Below are 8,659 nucleotides of genomic sequence, written 5' to 3'. Positions count from 1 at the left end.
TTGGAGGCCAGCTTGGAAATGTGGTTTTCCCAAGAAAGATCATGGTAGATGGTGAGACCGAAACGCTTGAGCGACAGAACGTCTTGGAGAGGATTGTTGAGAAAGTAGATGGGAGGGTTGTCCAGTCGGTCTTTTCGGAGAGACATAGTAAGAGTGTGAGATTTGTCAGGATTGAAAGACATGTTCCACTTGTTTGACCAGTCTGTGATTTTGTCCAGGTCTTCAGAGAGTGAGGAGGCTGCAGACTGCCGATCTGAGGGAAGAGGAAAGGAGTGGCAGAGAGTGGAGTCATCAGCAAAGAGATAGAGAGGATTTTCCAGAGAGTCGGAGAGATCATTAATGAAGACCAGAAAAAGCTCAGGGCCCAGATCACTGCATTGGGGAACTCCAGCCTGAACAGGAAGGGGAGATGAGAGAAATCCATTCAGGGCCACACGTTGACTATGACCAGAGAGGAAGTCCGCAAGCCATGCGTGGAGATTTCCATGTATACCATAGGAGGAGAGTTTGGTAAGCAGAGCTGGGTGCCAGACCGTATCGAAGGCACGTGATATGTCAAGGGAGAAAGCGCTGATTTCCTGTTTGGCATTGAGGATCTCCATCCATAGTTGAGACAGCAGAAGCAACATGTCCAGAGTAGAATGACCTGGTCTGAAACCAAATTGATGATCAGATGTCAAGCCATTGGAGAAGAGGAAGGATTTGATATCCGAAGCAATGATGGATTCCATGACTTTGCTGATAATTGGGAGCAGGCTTATTGTTCCCCGTCGCACAGCGGAGCGAAAGGGGACTATGGTTTTCCCCTCCATCCGTGTGTCCGTCCGTCCGTCCATGCGTGCATGCGGGCGGGCGTGCGTGCGTAAGCGACGGACCGCATTCGAATTTGGTGTGTGGGTGCAACCCACATCAAAATCCAAGATGGCCGCCGCCATGTATGTCTGATGCCATGTATGTCTGAACCGTGTGAGCTGAATATCTTGAAAAATAAGCGAAGTACCAACTTCTAATCTGTTGTGTGGGTGTATCTCGGCATAACGAAGAAGGCTATTGAAAATTGGGTCGCCACGTCAAAATCCAAGATGGTCGCCACCATATATATGTCTGAACCTTGTGAGCGAAATATCTTGAAAAATAAGCGACGTACCAACTTCTAATCTGGTGTGTGGGTGTATCGAGGCACAAGCAAGAACGCTGTTTAAAATTGGGTCGCCAATTCAAAATACAAGATGGCCGCCGCCATGTATGTCTGAACCTTGTGAGATGAATATCTTGAAAAATAAGCGAAGTACCAACTTCTAATTTGGTGTGTGGGTGTATCTCGGCATAAGGAAGAACGCTATTGAAAATTGGGTCGCCACATCAAAATCCAAGATGGCCGCCGCCATGTCTGTCTGAACCTTGTGAGATGAATATCTTGAAAAATAAGCGAAGTACCAACTTCTAATTTGGTGTGTGGGTGTATCTCGGCATAAGGAAGAACGCTATTGAAAATTGGGTCGCCACATCAAAATCCAAGATGGCCGCCACCAAATATATGTCTGAACCTTGTGAGCGAAATATCTCGAAAAATAAGCGAAGTACCAACTTCTAATCTGGTGTGTGGGTGTATCTAGGCACAAGGAAGAACGCTGTTTAACATTGGGTCGCCACGTCAAAATCCAAGATGGCCGGCGCCATGTATGTCTGAACCTTGTGAGATGAATATCTTGAAAAATAAGCGAAGTACCAACTTCTAATTTGGTGTGTCGGTGTATCTCGGCATAAGGAAGAACGCTGTTGAATATTGGGCTGCCACGTCAAAATCCAAGATGGCCGCCACCATATATATGCCTGAACCTTGTGAGCGAAATATCTTGGAAAAATAAGCGAAGTACCAACTTCTAATCTGGTGTGTGGCTGTATCTAGGCACAAGGAAGAACGCTATTGAAAATTGGGTCGCCACGTCAAAATCCAAGATGGCCGCCGCCATGTATGTCTGAACCTTGTGAGATGAATATCTTGAAAAATAAGCGAAGTACCAACTTCTAATTTGGTGTGTGGGTGTATCTCGGCATAAGGAAGAACGCTATTGAAAATTGGGTCGCCACATCAAAATCCAAGATGGCCGCCGCCATGTCTGTCTGAACCTTGTGAGCGGAATATCTTGAAAAATAAGCGAAGTACCAACTTCTAATTTGGTGTGTGGGTGTATCTCCGCATAAGGAAGAACGCTATTGAAAATTGGGTCGCCACATCAAAATCCAAGATGGCCGCCACCAAATATATGTCTGAACCTTGTGAGCGAAATATCTCGAAAAATAAGCGAAGTACCAACTTCTAATCTGGTGTGTGGCTGTATCTAGGCACAAGGAAGAACGCTGTTTAAAATTGGGTCGCCACGTCAAAATCCAAGATGGCCGGCGCCATGTATGTCTGAACCTTGTGAGATGAATATCTTGAAAAATAAGCGAAGTACCAACTTCTAATTTGGTGTGTCGGTGTATCTCGGCATAAGGAAGAACGCTGTTGAATATTGGGCTGCCACGTCAAAATCCAAGATGGCCGCCACCATATATATGCCTGAACCTTGTGAGCGAAATATCTTGGAAAAATAAGCGAAGTACCAACTTCTAATCTGGTGTTTGGGTGTATCTAGGCACAAGGAAGAACGCTATTGAAAATTGGGTCGCCACGTCAAAATCCAAGATGGCCGCCGCCATGTATGTCTGAACCTTGTGAGATGAATATCTTGAAAAATAAGCGAAGTACCAACTTCTAATTTGGTGTGTGGGTGTATATCGGCATAAGGAAGAACGCTATTGTAAATTGGGTCTCCACGTCAAAATCCAAGATGGCCGCCACCATATATATGTCTGAACCTTGTGAGCGAAATATCTTGAAAAATAAGCGAAGTACCAACTTCTAATCTGGTGTTTGGGTGTATCTAGGCATAAGGAAGAAGGCTATTGAAAATTGGGTCGCCACGTCAAAATCCAAGATGGCCGCCACCAAATATATGTCTGAACCTTGTGAGTGAAATATCATATCATAGCATGTTTTCTGCGTCTTCCACTGTCAACTCACATCACTTCCCCGGCCGTGGACCGAGGCGTAACGCTTGTTTGTCTGTAGTTGCAAGGATCTGTTTTTGCACCTTTTTGTGTAAAACGGTAATGTTTGCTGATTTCCAAGCAGATGGCAGATGACCTTGAGCAAAAGAGAGGGTGAAAAGAACAGAGAGAGAGGGCGAGATAGAGCGGAAGAGCAGGATTTTAGGACCCGTGGGCTGATGCCGTCTGGTCCAGTGGCAGAATTAGAGTCGAGGTTTGACAAAAACTTCTCCACCTTGTCAGGAGAGAAGGACACAGAGTCCAGGAGCAGTTGGGTTCGACTGGGTAAGGTGGGAACAGAGAGAAATGGGTTTGGGACACAAGATTTTGAGGCAAACACAGAGTTGAGGCATTCAGCTTTGTCACGTGCGGTGTCAACTGTGTAGCCATTTGAGGTAAGGGAGGGGATGGAGGAGGAACAAACACCAGAAACAGATTTGACCAGACGCCACCAGGACTTGGAAGAAAGAGACAGGTTTGAGAGTTCATGCTTGAGTGTGGAGAGATCGTGCTTCCTGGCACTCCTGAGGGTAAACACACACTTGGTCCGAGCTTGGTGGAAGGAACTGAGATTGCCTTCAGTTGGATTAGCCTTCCAAGAGGCAAAGGCAAGTTGTTTCAGGGCAACTGCCTCACCACAAGATTCAGTGTACCATGGATGGGAGGAAGGATAAGACAACTGAAGACGAGATGCGATAAATCTGTGCATGAGAGAGAGAAGTTTGCTTTGGAAGAATTCCCAGGAAGAATTGATGTCAGAGGCAGTTGAGATGGGAGACCAGTCCAGATGATTGATGGCTGCTTAAAGACCGTACCAGTCGGCCTGAGTGAAATGCCAGACTCGTCGACGCTGAGGAGGCTCTCTGAGAATGGCCAGAGAGATGTCCACTTTAACAAGCACATGATCAGAAGAACCGATTGGAGCAGAAGAAGAGCAGCAGACATTTGCAGGGAAGTTTGGCATAACCAAGTCTAGAAGAGAAGATACTCCATTGGCTGAGATCCAGGTCAGGAAATTGACAGATTGTGTCAATCCCAGTGAGTCACAGAAGTCCTTTGCTGAGGTGCCATGACTGGTGAGAGAGGAACCCACACCCAGCCAGCTGGCATGATGACAGTTGAAGTCGCCACATATGAGGAAGAGAGAGAGTTGGGATGAGTGGATTGAAGTTGGTCCATGTTGTCAGACAGTGAAATGTAAATGGAGTCATCACTGTTTGGAGGACGGTGCAGAACACATATGAACAAAAGGTGGGAGCGGAGAGGAAGCCGTAGCCAGAGGTACTCCTGGGGGTGAGGTGGAGAGAGGGTAGTGCAAGGAGAATTGAGGAAGAGAGTTTTTGACAAGGATAGCAACCCCACCATCAGGACGAGGCTCAGGTCTATCATACCGGAGGAGGGAGTAACCAGGAAGAGATATTAAGGAATCAGAGACATCTTGAAGGAGGAAAGTTTCTGTTAAGCAGATCAAGTCTGGATTGTCAGAAGCAACCTGTATGGAGAGATCAGTCAGGTTTGAGCGAAGGCCCCGGATGTTTGAGGTCCATACCGTTAATGAAGAGAGAGGAGGAGCATCGGGTACAGGACAGGGGAGGAGTAGGGTAAGATGAAGGATGAGTGGGGGAGGTAGGGAGAGCAGTTGATAGTGTGTCAGAGATTACACAGAAGAGTTACAAGAAAGGGAAGGATGTGGAGGACGATGGGTTTGATGGTGATGGGATGAGGCACAGTGAGGGGTTGTTTGAGGGGTTGGGGGGGGGCAGAGGAAAGTAGAAGGTTGGGGGGGGGTGGAGGTATGAGATAGAAGGGAGACAAAGTGGGGAGGAGGTGGCTTAGAGGAGGAGGAGGGGGCAGGAGGGAGAATTGGAGAGGAATGGTATGGGGGGAGATTTGAAGGGGAGGGGTTGGGGGGGAGTTTTGAAGAGGAGGGGGGAGTTTAGGAGGGGAGGGGCAAGGGGGCAGTTTAGGAGTGGAGGGGCAAGGGGGGAGTGTAGGGGCAAGGGGGGGATTTGGAGGGGAGGGGCAAGAGGGGAGTTTAGAAAGTGGATGATTAATGAAAGACGAACATTGATAACAAATTGGGTTTATTGTGATTTTCAAGTTAGCAATCCGATTAAGAACGATGGAGGAGGGGTTGAATGAATGTGACTTTAGAACATGTAATGAGGGAGAAGTATAAGAGATTGAATTTATTTTTTTTGAAGTGGAGTGAGTTGGAGAGGAAATTGAAAAAAGCCTTTTAAATAGGAAGAAAAACAGCATGTTGTAATACACCACTGAATAAAACACTGCAGGGGAAAGTTTAAACATATTTAAATAATATTCAAACAGAACCGTGAAGAACAATCTTATATTCACAAAATACCAACGGGGAGAGGGCTGAGAGGGACAACCACGAGTCACGTGAACAGGGCAAAAGGTGGATGGCAAGGAGATAATGGGGGCGAGGCGAACAGCGCACGTGGACAGAAGTACACGATGAGATAACAGCACACGTGGAGAAAGGAAAATAAATGTTTTTGGTTTGTTTTTTTTTGGGGGGGGGGGGGGGGATTTAGCTGGATCGTTAGACAAAGAGTATTATGTTCGGGGTAGAAGGGGCAAAATCTAAGAACCAAGCAAAACACGAAGTAGGGAACTTAAGTTAACAACCACCGACGGGGGTAGCCTCAGGGTACAAGGCCGCACACGCGGAGCAAACAGAACACGATTAATTAATTATGAGTTGCAGGAAATTCAAACCAAAACTAACTATAAACAAACAATAACGCATAGACGATAAAATAACGAGTTGAAATTTGACAAACACACGAATGGAAAAATAACTTCACTTTGGATGCCAGGAGAGAACCAAGCCTCAAGGTAGGAAGCTTCAACAACTAGGCGATTGGATATTTGTCGTCCCCCCCCACCCCCAAGTTGGATATTTGTCCCCACCATGAGGGGGCGGAGCATGTTATTTAGTTCAGGGATTATGTTAATTCCCTTGTACGTCGTTCCCTCTGTGATCATTCCTTTGTCCCGTATGGCAACGCACCATTGACATTAGTTAGGCCCATTAGTGACACAACACACTATTTAAATTCCCCCTCCACCACAATAACAATAAAACTCACCGGAAGCCAGTTCGGGGCACTGCCGATGGAGCCACAGCCAGCCACATCACCAGCTGGCATAGTAACACACCGAGCAAGCCAGGCAATATACACGCCCAGAAGGACTCGTGATTGGCCAGGGGCGGGGCAAGAAGCTTCCCTTCGATTGGTGGAAGGAGGGGCGAGCAAGAAGCAAAGAACCGATTGGCCACTGACGAATGGCATGAGAGAGAAGTGACGCGGCCATTGGTGGGGAATTGAGCCTGTGATGTTGGCCGGCAGGGATTGGCAGAGAGAGAGAGAGAGAGAGAGAGATGACATCAAGAGGGGTTGATAAAAAGTGTGGAGAGACCGACATTTTGTCTCTCTCGTCCCTGCTCGTTGCAATAGACAGTGGTGCCTGGACCTCATTCGCTCTTGCCTTCACAATCCCTCTGCTCCGACCTCTTGCCCTCACGCCTTCCTTCACCCTCGACCCTCTCTCCTTTCTGATCCGAGCATTGGGTGCATCGCAGTCCCGTGCCGAATCTGGGAGGACATTGTACGGCTGAGGAGGTGGGTTGCACACCCGCTTGCTCGCTTGTCGCGAGAGGCCTTATCGAGGCCTAGAGAATGGGGGTGCATCGAGACCTTGTTCCCGCTGACTGGAGCCGCATCGGACGACTGCGCTCGGAGCCTGATGATCCCTGACACACTGCAGACAGAGATAAGCTGCAGCACGCACCGATACGACGCGGTTCTTTTATTACATCTCCATTTGTCCGTGTTCTAAGTCTGTGTGTAGGAGCGCGCATTAGGGGGTTGTAGTATTTATCGTCGCATTCATTGTTCTCGGGGTCCAGCAATAAAGCCGTGTTTATTTTTGTACATAAAATCGTGTTCGTGAGTTTAATTTCCTGCAGGTTTGAAGACTGCTCAGATCGCGCCATGTAAAATCTCCAGCTTCTTCTTCCTATCTCATTACCCCCCCCCACCCCCCCACCCCCCACTCCCCGCGCTTGCTTAGTGAAATCCGCCATTGAACAACGCCTCAAAGTAAGCTCAATTGGTCATCCGTGGGTGCTCCGTCTTAATAGAGCCATCCACAGGACAATATATAAACCTTGTTTGATCAGAACTACCTTGGGAATATATAAACCTTGCTGCATTAGATGCTATATTGCTGATGGAGGTATCTGAGTATATAAGTGCATGCAGCATCGGCAGGTATACAGTACTTTAAAATAGTTGGATAAGACAGAGCAGGCACTTGCAGATTGCAGCTTAGCTAAACCAATACCTCTTTCAAACGATTATAGAAAGGTAGCAGTGAATTGTGCAATAGTAAGTTTAATGTCAATTTTTAGAAAGGTTGTTGGGACCTCAATGACATTTTTTCTTTCCAGTTGAGAGGGAATGCTGAGAGGGAGAGAGAGAAGAGGAAGGGAGGATGACGAAGGATGGGGAAGAGAGAAGGGGGATAGGAAAGGGGGATAGGAAAGGGGAGCTAGGAAGTGGGGAGCGATGCCTCACCACATGTTGCTATACACTGCGGTAAAGAGGGGATTTGATGAGGGGGTAGGAGCGAAAAAAAGAGAGAGGGAGAGGTAGAAGGGAGGAGGGAGTGGTGATAGGATGGGGAGAGTGAGGAAGAGGGAGGAGAGCAACACCTCACCACACATCGCCATACACTCCAGGAGGGAGGAGTGTGAGGATGGGGTGGGAGAAAGAGGAGGGGAGTGAGGAAGGTTTGGAGAGAAACGCCTCAAAAATGAGTGAACATTTTTCAACCAGGAAATGAATTAAAATATTATTACAATATTTTACAATTCTCTCTTGAACTCGTCGTTCACTTATCCCGTTGCTTTACTCATTGCAATCCTCCTGCTATGTTAATCGTTATATTGATTACCCTCGCCTGAGGAGAGGGCATTGCCTTTGAGTCCGTTTGTTTGTCTGTTTATCTGTCTGTCTGTTTGTCCACACAGAATAAATATGATTTTCTCTGCAACCGTTGGTCCGATTGACAATCAATTTTCACCATAGGTGCACCTCCACCTGTATAATTTTTTTAATTATAATTATGACTTCATCGGTCACGTGGTTCGGCTGCCATCAGGCCTCTATATCTCCGAAAGGGCTGCATAGGAAAAATTGAAACATGGCTCGTTGTAAAGAACTCTCCATGTGGAATAACATGTTAATGATGATGGCACAGGTACCTACCTCTGTTATGACGTCATAATTAGACAAGTACAAAACTTCATCTGATCAAGATGGAATTTCTTGAGCATCATCGAGGGATAAATTGGTGGAGAAAAAAAAAATGACGATGGCGTCATCGGTCACATGGTTATTTGTTTTATATTTGTTTTATTTGTTTCGTGGCCACCATATTTGTTTTACAAAGCCTTAAAAACCATTGAAAACACGTCCTGGTGAGGGTCTGCAATCTCTGATTACTCTTTCTAGTTTGATCTTTAATTTACTTT

The sequence above is a fragment of the Myxine glutinosa genome, chromosome 8, assembly GCF_964187855.1.
Source record: "Myxine glutinosa chromosome 8, kmMyxGlut1.1, whole genome shotgun sequence".
Taxonomy (NCBI): Eukaryota; Metazoa; Chordata; class Myxini; order Myxiniformes; family Myxinidae; genus Myxine; species Myxine glutinosa.
The sequence above is the reverse complement of the archived record's forward strand: the minus strand, read 5'-3'. Positions refer to the sequence as shown.